This window comes from Camellia sinensis, chromosome 3, assembly GCF_055761805.1.
Source record: "Camellia sinensis isolate YWXY chromosome 3, ASM5576180v1, whole genome shotgun sequence".
In the NCBI taxonomy this organism is placed as follows: Eukaryota; Viridiplantae; Streptophyta; class Magnoliopsida; order Ericales; family Theaceae; genus Camellia; species Camellia sinensis.
This window is the reverse complement of record NC_138963.1, coordinates 131,453,626-131,466,235: the sequence shown is the minus strand read 5'-3', so window position 1 is coordinate 131,466,235 and position 12,610 is coordinate 131,453,626. Positions and strand designations below refer to the sequence as shown.

At 47.7% G+C, this 12,610-nt stretch overlaps 1 protein-coding gene across 27 annotated transcripts in view; it reads right to left on the bottom strand.

Annotated features, from left to right (window-relative positions):
* LOC145788992 (protein kinase and PP2C-like domain-containing protein) overlaps nucleotides 1–12,610 on the bottom strand; it is a 72,452-nt gene that overhangs the window by 46,306 nt on the left and 13,536 nt on the right. The gene's annotated exons all lie outside the window — the stretch shown is intronic.

The window sequence follows — 12,610 nt, the reverse complement described above, 5'->3', positions numbered from 1 at the left end:
CGGGACTCCCGGTTTGGAAACTAACTCCGAAACGGCACTTTTCTCGCACCTAAGCTTGAAAATAGTGCATCGGGTGGGCCAAAATCGGGTGACAGCCAAGAGAAGGTCCGGGGAACACCTCAAAACACCTAGGGAGGGACAAACGTGGGCTGTGGAAACTAACGAAACTCGCATGGGACTCCCGGTTTGGAAACTTAGTCAAAAAATGCACTTCCTAAACACTTAAGTTTGAAAATAGGCAATCGGGCGCCAAAAAAATCTTGTACCAGTCCCGAGAAGGCCCGTGGAACACCTCCAACACACCTCGAGAGAAACCAAAGTAAGTTGTGGAAACTAGCGCGGGGCTTCCGGTTTGAAAACTAGGTCGGAAAAGGTACTCTTTTCACACCGAAGCTTGAAAACAGGCCTCGGCGGGCTGGAATCGTGTAACAATCACGAGAAGGCCCGGGGAACACCCCGAACATCTGAGGAGGGACCAATTTGAGCCGTGAAAACATAACGAACAGGCACGGGGACTCCCGATTTGAAAACTAGGTCGGAAAACACACGTTTCCAACAATTAAGCTTGGAAGTAGGCCATCGGGGGCCAAAATCATGTAACAGTCGCAACAAGGGCCGGGAAAACCTCAAACACCTCGGGAGTGACAGACGCAAGTTGTGAAAGCTTACGGAACTAGCACGGGGACTCCCGGTTTGAAAACTAAGTTGGAAAGAGACACTTTTTCCACGCTTAGGCCTGGAAACAGGACGCCGGGGAGGAGGCCAAAAACGTGTCACAGTCGCAAGAAGGACCGAGAAATGCCAAAAACACCTCGGGAGGGTCCAAGAGGTAAGTTGCGGAGGCTTACGGAACTAGCACGGGACTCTCGGCTTGAGAACTAAATCAAAAAATACACTTTTTTCACACTTAAGCTCGAAAATAAGCCGTCGGGGGCCAAAATCGTGTAACAGTCACGAGAAGGCCCAGGGAACACGATAAACACCCCGGGAGGGACCGATGTAAGTTGTGAAAACTTACGGAACTAGCACGGGACTCCCGGTTTGGAAACTAAGTCCTAAACGGCACATTTCTCGCACCTAAGCTTGAAAATAGTGCATCGGGGGGGCCAAAATCGGGTGACAGCCAAGAGAAGGTCCGGGGAACACCTTAAAACACCTAGGGAGGGACAAACGTGAGTTGTGGAAACTAACGAAACTCGCACGGGACACCCGGTTTGGAAGCTAAGTTAAAAAATGCACTGCCTAAACACTTAAGTTTGAAAATAGGCCATCGGGGGCCAAAAAAATCCTGTAACCGTCCTGAGAAGGCCCGTGGAATACCTCCAACACCTCGAGAGAAACCAATGTAAGTTATGGAAACTAACGCGGGACTTCCGGTTTGAAAACTAGGTCAGAAAATGTACTTTTTTCACACTGAGGCTTGAAAACAGGCCTCGGCGGGCCGGAATCGCGTAACAATCACGAGAAGGCCCGGGGAACACCCTGAACATCTCAGGAGGGACCAATTTAAGCCGTGAAAACATGACGAACAGGCACGGGGACTCCCGATTTGAAAACTACGTCGGAAAACATACTTTTCTAACAATTAAGCTTGGAAGTAGGCCATCGGGGGGCCAAAATCATGTAACAGTCGCAACAAGGGCCGGGAACACCTCAAACACCTCGGGAGTGACAGACGCAAGTTGTGAAAGCTTACGGAACTAACACGGGGGCTCCCGGTTTGAAAACTAAGTTGGAAAGAGACACTTTTTCCACGCTTAGGCTTGGAAATAGGACGCCGGGGAGGAGGCCAAAAACGTGTCACAGTCACAAGAAGGACCGAGAAATGCCAAAAACACCTCGGGAGGGTCCAAGAGGTAAGTTGCGGAGGCTTACGGAACTAGCACGGGACTCTCGGCTTGAGAACTAAATCAAAAAATGCACTTTTTTCACACTTAAGCTCGAAAATAAGCCGTCGGGGGCCAAAATCGTGTAACAGTCACGAGAAGGCCCAGGGAACACGTCAAACACCCCGGGAGGGACCGATGTAAGTTGTGAAAACTTACGGAACTAGCACGGGACTCCCGGTTTGGAAACTAAGTCCTAAACGGCACATTTCTCGCACCTAAGCTTGAAAATAGTGCATCGGGGGGGCCAAAATCGGGTGACAGCCAAGAGAAGGTCCGGGGAACACCTCAAAACACCTAGGGAGGGACAAACGTGAGTTGTGGAAACTAACGAAACTTGCACGGGACACCCGGTTTGGAAACTAAGTCAAAAAATGCACTTCCTAAACACTTAAGTTTGAAAATAGGCCATCGGGGCCCAAAAAAATTCCTGTAACAGTCTTGAGAAGGCCCGTGGGACACCACCAACACCTCGAGAGAAACCGATGTAAGTTATGGAAACGAGCGCGGGACTTCCGGTTTGAAAACTAGGTCAGAAAATGAACTTTTTTCACACTGAAGGTTGAAAACAGGCCTCGGCGGGCCGGAATCGTTTAACAATCACGAGAAGGCCCGGGGAACACCCCGAACATCTCAGGAGGGACCAATTTAAGCCGTGAAAACATAACGAACAGGCACGGGGACTCCCGATTTGAAAACTAGGTCGGAAAACACACTTTCCGAACACTTAAGCTTGGAAGTAGGACGCAGGGGGGGCCAAAACCGTGTCACAGTCGCGAGGAGGACCCAGAAATGCCCCAAACACCTCGGGAGGGTCCAAGAGGTAAGCTGCGGAGACTTACGGAACTAGCACGGGACTCTCGGCTTGAGAACTAAATCAAAAAATGCACTTTTTTCACACTTAAGCTCGAAAATAAGCCGTCGGGGGCCAAAATCGTGTAACAGTCACGAGAAGGCCCGGGGAACACGTCACACACCCCGGGAGGGACCGATGTAAGTTGTGAAAACTTACGGAACTAGCACGGGACTCCCGGTTTGGAAACTAACTCCGAAACGGCACTTTTCTCGCACCTAAGCTTGAAAATAGTGCATCGGGTGGGCCAAAATCGGGTGACAGCCAAGAGAAGGTCCGGGGAACACCTCAAAACACCTAGGGAGGGACAAACGTGGGCTGTGGAAACTAACGAAACCCGCATGGGACTCCCGGTTTGGAAACTTAGTCAAAAAATGCACTTCCTAAACACTTAAGTTTGAAAATAGGCAATCGGGCGCCAAAAAAATCTTGTACCAGTCCCGAGAAGGCCCGTGGAACACCTCCAACACACCTCGAGAGAAACCAAAGTAAGTTGTGGAAACTAGCGCGGGGCTTCCGGTTTGAAAACTAGGTCGGAAAAGGTACTCTTTTCACACCGAAGCTTGAAAACAGGCCTCGGCGGGCTGGAATCGTGTAACAATCACGAGAAGGCCCGGGGAACACCCCGAACATCTGAGGACGGACCAATTTGAGCCGTGAAAACATAACGAACAGGCACGGGGACTCCCGATTTGAAAACAAGGTCGGAAAACACACGTTTCCAACAATTAAGCTTGGAAGTAGGCCATCGGGGGCCAAAATCATGTAACAGTCGCAACAAGGGCCGGGAAAACCTCAAACACCTCGGGAGTGACAGACGCAAGTTGTGAAAGCTTACGGAACTAGCACGGGGACTCCCGGTTTGAAAACTAAGTTGGAAAGAGACACTTTTTCCACGCTTAGGCTTGGAAACAGGACGCCGGGAAGGAGGCCAAAAACGTGTCACAGTCGCAAGAAGGACCGAGAAATGCCAAAACCACCTCGGGAGGGTCCAAGAGGTAAGTTGCGGAGGCTTACGGAACTAGCACGGGACTCTCGGCTTGAGAACTAAATCAAAAAATGCACTTTTTTCACACTTAAGCTCGAAAATAAGCCGTCGGGGGCCAAAATCGTGTAACAGTCACGAGAAGGCCCACGGAACACGTCAAACACCCCGGGAGGGACCGATGTAAGTTGTGAAAACTTACGGAACTAGCACGGGACTCCCGGTTTGGAAACTAAGTCCTAAACGGCACATTTCTCGCACCTAAGCTTGAAAATAGTGCATCGGGGGGGCCAAAATCGGGTGACAGCCAAGAGAAGGTCCGGGGAACACCTCAAAACACCTAGGGAGGGACAAACGTGAGTTGTGGAAACTAACGAAACTCGCACGGGACACCCGGTTTGGAAGCTAAGTTAAAATATGCACTTCCTAAACACTTAAGTTTGAAAATAGGCCATCGGGGGGCAAAAAAATCCTGTAACCGTCCTGAGAAGGCCCGTGGAATACCTCCAACACCTCGAGAGAAACCAATGTAAGTTATGGAAACTAGCGCGGGGCTTCCGGTTTGAAAACTAGGTCAGAAAATGTACTTTTTTCACACTGAGGCTTGAAAACAGGCCTCGGCGGGCCGGAATCGCGTAACAATCACGAGAAGGCCCGGGGAACACCCTGAACATCTCAGGAGGGACCAATTTAAGCCGTGAAAACATGACGAACAGGCACGGGGACTCCCGATTTGAAAACTACGTCGGAAAACACACTTTTCTAACAATTAAGCTTGGAAGTAGGCCATCGGGGGGCCAAAATCATGTAACAGTCGCAACAAGGGCCGGGAACACCTCAAACACCTCGGGAGTGACAGACGCAAGTTGTGAAAGCTTACGGAACTAACACGGGGGCTCCCGGTTTGAAAACTAAGTTGGAAAGAGACACTTTTTCCACGCTTAGGCTTGGAAATAGGACGCCGGGGAAGAGGCCAAAAACGTGTCACAGTCGCAAGAAGGACCGAGAAATGCCAAAAACACCTCGGGAGGGTCCAAGAGGTAAGTTGCGGAGGCTTACGGAACTAGCACGGGACTCTCGGCTTGAGAACTAAATCAAAAAATGCACTTTTTTCACACTTAAGCTCGAAAATAAGCCGTCGGGGGCCAAAATCGTGTAACAGTCACGAGAAGGCCCAGGGAACACGTCAAACACCCCGGGAGGGACCGATGTAAGTTGTGAAAACTTACGGAACTAGCACGGGACTACCGGTTTGGAAACTAACTCCGAAACGGCACTTTTCTCGCACCTAAGCTTGAAAATAGTCCATCGGGTGACAGCCAAGAGAAGGTCCTGGGAACACCTCAAAACACCTAGGGCCGGACCAACGTGAGCTGTGAAAACTTACGGAACTCGCATGGGACTCACGGTTTGGAAACTAAGTCAAAAAATGCACTTCCTAAACACTTAAGTTTGAAAATAGGCAATCGGGGCCCAAAAAAATCCTACAACAGTCCCGAGAAGGCCCGTAGAGATCACCTCCAACACATCGAGAGAAAACAACGTAGGTTGTGGAAACTAGCGCGGGACTTCTGGTTTGAAAACTAGGTCGGAAAATGTACTTTTTTCACACTGAAGCTTGAAAACAGGCCTCGGCGGGCCGGAATCGTGTAACAATCACGAGAAGGCCCGGGGAATGGGAACATCTCAGGAGGGACCAACTTGAGCCGTGAAAACATAACGAACAGGCACGAGGACTCCCGATTTGAAAACTAGGTCGGAAAACACACTTTTCTAACACTTAAGCTTGGAAGTAGGCCATCGAGGGCCTAAAATCATGTAACAGTCGCAACAAGGGCCGGGAGCACCTCAAACACCTCGGGAGTGACAGACGCGAGTTGTGAAAGCTTACGGAACTAGCACGGGGACTCCCGGTTTGAAAACTAAGTTGGAAAGGGAATGTTTTTCCACGCTTAGGCTTGGAAATAGGACACCGGGGGGAGGCCAAAAACGTGTCACAGTCGCGAGAAGGACCGAGAAATGCCCAAAACACCTCGGGAGGGTCCAAGAGGTAAGCTGCGGAGACTTACGGAACTAGCACGGGACTCTCGGCTTGAGAACTAAATCAAAAAATGCACTTTTTTCACACTTAAGCTCGAAAATAAGCCGTCGGGGGCCAAAATCGTGTAACAGTCACGAGAAGGCCCGGGGAACACGTCACACACCCCGGGAGGGACCGATGTAAGTTGTGAAAACTTACGGAACTAGCACGGGACTCCCGGTTTGGAAACTAACTCCGAAACGGCACTTTTCTCGCACCTAAGCTTGAAAATAGTGCATCGGGTGGGCCAAAATCGGGTGACAGCCAAGAGAAGGTCCGGGGAACACCTCAAAACACCTAGGGAGGGACAAACGTGGGCTGTGGAAACTAACGAAACTCGCATGGGACTCCCGGTTTGGAAACTTAGTCAAAAAATGCACTTCCTAAACACTTAAGTTTGAAAATAGGCAATCGGGCGCCAAAAAAATCTTGTACCAGTCCCGAGAAGGCCCGTGGAACACCTCCAACACACCTCGAGAGAAACCAAAGTAAGTTGTGGAAACTAGCGCGGGGCTTCCGGTTTGAAAACTAGGTCGAAAAAGGTACTCTTTTCACACCGAAGCTTGAAAACAGGCCTCGGCGGGCTGGAATCGTGTAACAATCACGAGAAGGCCCGGGGAACACCCCGAACATCTGAGGACGGACCAATTTGAGCCGTGAAAACATAACGAACAGGCACGGGGACTCCCGATTTGAAAACTAGGTCGGAAAACACACGTTTCCAACAATTAAGCTTGGAAGTAGGCCATCGGGGGCCAAAATCATGTAACAGTCGCAACAAGGGCCGGGAAAACCTCAAACACCTCGGGAGTGACAGACGAAAGTTGTGAAAGCTTACGGAACTAGCACGGGGACTCCGGGTTTGAAAACTAAGTTGGAAAGAGACACTTTTTCCACGCTTAGGCCTGGAAACAGGACGCCGGGGAGGAGGCCAAAAACGTGTCACAGTCGCAAGAAGGACCGAGAAATGCCAAAAACACCTCGGGAGGGTCCAAGAGGTAAGTTGCGAAGGCTTACGGAACTAGCACGGGACTCTCGGCTTGAGAACTAAATCAAAAAATGCACTTTTTTCACACTTAAGCTCGAAAATAAGCCGTCGGGGGCCAAAATCGTGTAACAGTCACGAGAAGGCCCAGGGAACACGTCAAACACCCCGGGAGGGACCGATGTAAGTTGTGAAAACTTACGGAACTAGCACGGGACTCCCGGTTTGGAAACTAAGTCCTAAACGGCACATTTCTCGCACCTAAGCTTGAAAATAGTGCATCGGGTGGACCAAAATCGGGTGAAAGCCAAGAGAAGGTCCGGGGAACAACTCAAAACACCTAGGGAGGGACAAACGTGAGTTGTGGAAACTAACGAAACTCGCACGGGACACCCGGTTTGGAAGCTAAGTCAAAAAATGCACTTCCTAAACACTTAAGTTTGAAAATAGGCCATCGGGGGCCAAAAAAATCCTGTAACCGTCCTGAGAAGGCCCGTGGAATACCTCCAACACCTCGAGAGAAACCAATGTAAGTTATGGAAACTAGCGCGGGACTTCCGGTTTGAAAACTAGGTCAGAAAATGTACTTTTTTCACACTGAGGCTTGAAAACAGGCCTCGGCGGGCCGGAATCGCGTAACAATCACGAGAAGGCCCGGGGAACACCCTGAACATCTCAGGAGGGACCAATTTAAGCAGTGAAAACATGACGAACAGGCACGGGGACTCCCGATTTGAAAACTACGTCGGAAAACACACTTTTCTAACAATGAAGCTTGGAAGTAGGCCATCGGGGGGCCAAAATCATGTAAGTCGCAACAAGGGCCGGGAACACCTCAAACACCTCGGGAGTGACAGACGCAAGTTGTGAAAGCTTACGGAACTAACACGGGGGCTCCCGGTTTGAAAACTAAGTTGGAAAGAGACACTTTTTCCACGCTTAGGCTTGGAAATAGGACGCCGGGGAGGAGGCCAAAAACGTGTCACAGTCGCAAGAAGGACCGAGAAATGCCAAAAACACCTCGGGAGGGTCCAAGAGGTAAGTTGCGGAGACTTACGGAACTAGCACGGGACTCCCGGTTTGAAAACTAAGTTGGAAAGAGACACTTTTTCCACGCTTAGGCTTGGAAACAGGACGCCGGGGAGGAGGCCAAAAACATGTCACAGTCGCAAGAAGGACCGAGAAATGCCAAAAACACCTCGGGAGGGTCCAAGAGGTAAGTTGCGGAGGCTTACGGAACTAGCACGGGACTCTCGGCTTGAGAACTAAATCAAAAAATGCACTTTTTTCACACTTAAGCTCGAAAATAAGCCGTCGGGGGCCAAAATCGTGTAACAGTCACGAGAAGGCCCAGGGAACACGTCAAACACCCCAGGAGGGACCGATGTAAGTTGTGAAAACTTATGGAACTAGCACGGGACTCCCAGTTTGGAAACTAAGTCCTAAACGGCACATTTCTCGCACCTAAGCTTGAAAATAGTGCATCGGGGGGGCCAAAATCAGGTGACAGCCAAGAGAAGGTCCGGGGAACACCTCAAAACACCTAGGGAGGGACAAACGTGAGTTGTGGAAACTAACGAAACTCGCACGGGACACCCGGTTTTGAAACTAAGTCAAAAAATGCACTTCCTAAACACTTAAGTTTGAAAATAGGCCATCGGGGCCCAAAAAAATCCTGTAACAGTCTTGAGAAGGCCCGTGGGACACCACCAACACCTCGAGAGAAACCAATGTAAGTTATGGAAACGAGCGCGGGACTTCCGGTTTGAAAACTAGGTCAGAAAATGAACTTTTTTCACACTGAAGGTTGAAAACAGGCCTCGGCGGGCCGGAATCGTGTAACAATCACGAGAAGGCCCGGGGAACACCCCGAACACCTCAGGAGGGACCAATTTAAGCCGTGAAAACATAACGAACAGGCACGGGGACTCCCGATTTGAAAACTAGGACGGAAAACACACTTTTCGAACACTTAAGCTTGAAAGTAGGACGCAGGGGGGGCCAAAACCGTGTCACAGTCGCGAGGAGGACCCAGAAATGCCGCAAACACCTCGGGAGGGTCCAAGAGGTAAGTTGCGGAGACTTACGGAACTAGCACGGGACACTCGGCTTGAGAACTAAATCAAAAAAGGCACTTTTTTCACACTTAAGCTCGAAAATAAGCCGTCGGGGTCCAAAATCGTGTAACAATCACGAGAAGGCCCAGGGAACACGTCAAACACCCCAGGAGGGACCGATGCAAGTTGTGAAAACTTACGGAACTAGCACGGGACTCCCGGTTTGGAAACTAAGTCCGAAACGGCACTTTTCTCGCATCTAAGCTTGAAAATAGTCCATCAGGTGACAGCCAAGAGAAGGTCCAGGGAACACCTCAAAACACCTAGGGAGGGACCAACGTGAGCTGTGAAAACTTACGGAACTCGCATGGGACTCACGGTTTGGAAACTAAGTAAAAAAATGCACTTCCTAAACACTTAAGTTTGAAAATAGGCAATCGGGGCCCAAAAAAATCCTACAACAGTCCCGAGAAGGCCCATAGAGATCACCTCCAACACATCGAGAGAAAACAACGTAGGTTGTGGAAACTAGCGCGGGACTTCTGGTTTGAAAACTAGGTCGGAAAATGTACTTTTTTCACACTGAAGCTGGAAAACAGGCCTCGGCGGGCCGGAATCGTGTAACAATCACGAGAAGGCCCGGGGAACACCCCGAACATCTCAGGAGGGACCAATTTGAGCCGTGAAAACATAACGAACAGGCACGAGGACTCCCGATTTGAAAACTAAGTCGGAAAACACATTTTTCTAACACTTAAGCTTGGAAGTAGGCCATCGGGTGCCTAAAATCATGTAACAGTCGCAACAAGGGCCGGGAGCACCTCAAACACCTCGGGAGTGACAGACGCGAGTTGTGAAAGCTTAAGGAACTAGCACGGGGACTCCCGGTTTGAAAACTAAGTTGGAAAGGGACAGTTTTTCCACGCTTAGGCTTGGAAATAGGACACCGGGGGGGAGGCCAAAAACGTGTCACAGTCGCGAGAAGGACCGAGAAATGCCCAAAACACCTCGGGAGGGTCCAAGAGGTAAGTTGCGGAGACTTACGGAACTAGCACGGGACTCTCGGCCTGTGAATTAAATCAAAAAATGCACTTTTTTCACACTTAAGCTCGAAAATAAACCGTCAGGGGCCAAAATCGTGTAACAGTCATGAGAAGGCCCGGGGAACACGTCAAACACCCCGGGGGGACTGATTTAAGTTGTGAAAACTTACGGAACTAGCACGGGACTCCCGGTTTGGAAACTAAGTCTGAAATGGCACTTTTCTCGCACCTAAGCTTGAAAATAGTCCATCGGGGGGGCCAAAATCGGGTGACAGCCAAGAGAAGGTCCAGGGAACACCTCAAAACGCCTAGGGAAGGACCAACGTGAGTTGTGAAAACTTACGAAACTCGCATGGGTCTCCCGGTTTGGAAACTAAGTCAAAAAATGCACTTCCTAAACACTCAAATTTGAAAATAGGCCATCGAGGGCCAAAAAAATCCTGTAACAGTCCCGAAAAGGCCCGTGGAACACCTCCAACACCTCGGGAGAAACCAATGTAAGTTTTGGTAACTTGCGGATCTAGCGCGGGACTTCCGATGTGAAAACTAGGTCGGAAAAGGTACTTTTTTCACACTGAAGCTTGAAAACAGGTATCGGCGGGCCGGAATCGTGTAACAATCACGAGAAGGCCTGGGGAACACCCCGAACATCTCAGGAGGGACCAATTTGAGTTGTGAAAACTTAACGAACAGGCACGGGGACTCCCGATTTGAAAACTAGGTCGGAAAACACACTTTTCTAACACTTAAGCAAGAGCCCTCTATCAATATACGCAAGTAGAGAGATACATACATACTTATTTAGTATAAAGAAGGAAGAGCCCTCTATCAGTGCAGGTAGCAAAGAATAGAGACATGAATGTGAGTAGTGACCTATCGTTGATTATGTTATTAATGGTGGTTTAATTGGAGATAATAGGATGGTGATATAATGGTAGTTCACCTTGATGATGGACGGATATTTTGGAGGCTGTCGAAAACACACATACAATTTGGTTTGCTTGCTATGCTTTTGATTCACTTTGTCTGGTGGAAGGAGGGAGAGAGAGAGAGAGAGAGAGAGAACTAATCCATAATGTTCAGATTAATTAAGTGCTTTCTTGTACATCACCAACACACCTTATTGAACCAATTATAACTTTCTAATTTGAACCAAATCTAATTAAGCCAAGCACACGTATCTTGCCTCAACCCTAAATTATTTAACGCTTAACCCCAGTTCCAGGCTGAACAAGCAGGCTCTGTGCCAACTCCAACTCATTATGGTCCTAAAGCTATAACAAGTGGATGATAAGGAGAAGTGCTTCTGAAGCAGTCATGTAATTGGATAGGAATTTATGGAAAATCTCCATAAGACTGCTGCATGGCATATGCTATACCATACAAAATGTTGGATGACAATAAAAAGCAAATGTAAAAATGAGGATATAGACACAGACACAGACAGGAGGGGGGCACAACAATAAGAAATGACTACATTTCTCTAAAGCTACAAGTAGCACGAAGCATAGACAATATGAGGTGCTACATTAGAGCTACAAGTAACATGAAGCATAGACAATATGAGGTGAAGGAGCACAGGATGGTTTAAGAGTAGCAACGAAGGCATAAAATATTGTCAAGAAGGAATAACAGAAACTAAGTTATAGGTGCCACAAAGACAGAAGAAAAACACACAAAAAAAAAATGAGAATTGAGACCATGAGAAAGGACATAGTTATTCTAAAATTGAAAAAATTATATATGTATGTATGTGTGTGTACTCTAAGAACAACCATACGCAAGAGGAACCATGTTGCCAACCTCAACCCAAGTAACCATGATTAGTCTGAGTTCAGTACATTGGAGTATAAGAAACATCTGAACTATCAATAATACAAAAATGCTAGAAACACTTAAAAAAAAAAATACCAACAGAGCGCTTGTACATAGGTCCCACCACTTGGTATGGGATTCACCAAATATTTTGTCTAGTTGGTATGCTTGTTAGTTGTCCTAACATTTTTGTCAATAATTAAGTAACAGAGATTATATGCTATAAACCATAGAACTATTCCTTGAAAATAAACCAAATATTACAAATAGCATGTGGAATACTTAATATAAGAACAGCCCTTCAGACCTCCAAATGACACGCTGCTTCCATATTGTCAATTGGAACAATTTAAAATTTTCCAAGTCAAACCACACTAGAACCAAGACAACTCCATTTGTGGCATTTGGTTAAAGTGGATCTACTTCAAATTAAACAAAAAGTTAGCTTTTTTCAGAAAAACATCCAATCATGCCTCTTAGCTTATTGGTTGTTTTGGGCCCACTGATACTTGCATTGAATTTATCAACAACAAAAAAAGAATTTATCAACAAAAAAAAATAAAAATAAAATACTTGCATTGTAGTGTATTAACTTTAAAACTTGGCCCCTGGCAAAAGTTATAATTCTATATGTGACCCAATTGTAGCACTTTTTAAACAACCTTTGCCTAACACATTCCCAGCTGATTTTGTCAGCGTACCTAAATAAGCACCTTCAAATAGGTCTAGCAACCCCAAACGGACCCTCAAAGACAGTTCTAGATAAAAAATTTCAAGTTTTGATACTTGTTGCATGCTTATCTAATACCTGTGAACTCGCATAACCCAACCATCTAAATAAGGGGAACCAACAGGTCAGTTATTCCGCTGAACGTTTCTATATACCAAATCCACATCGTTAATTTT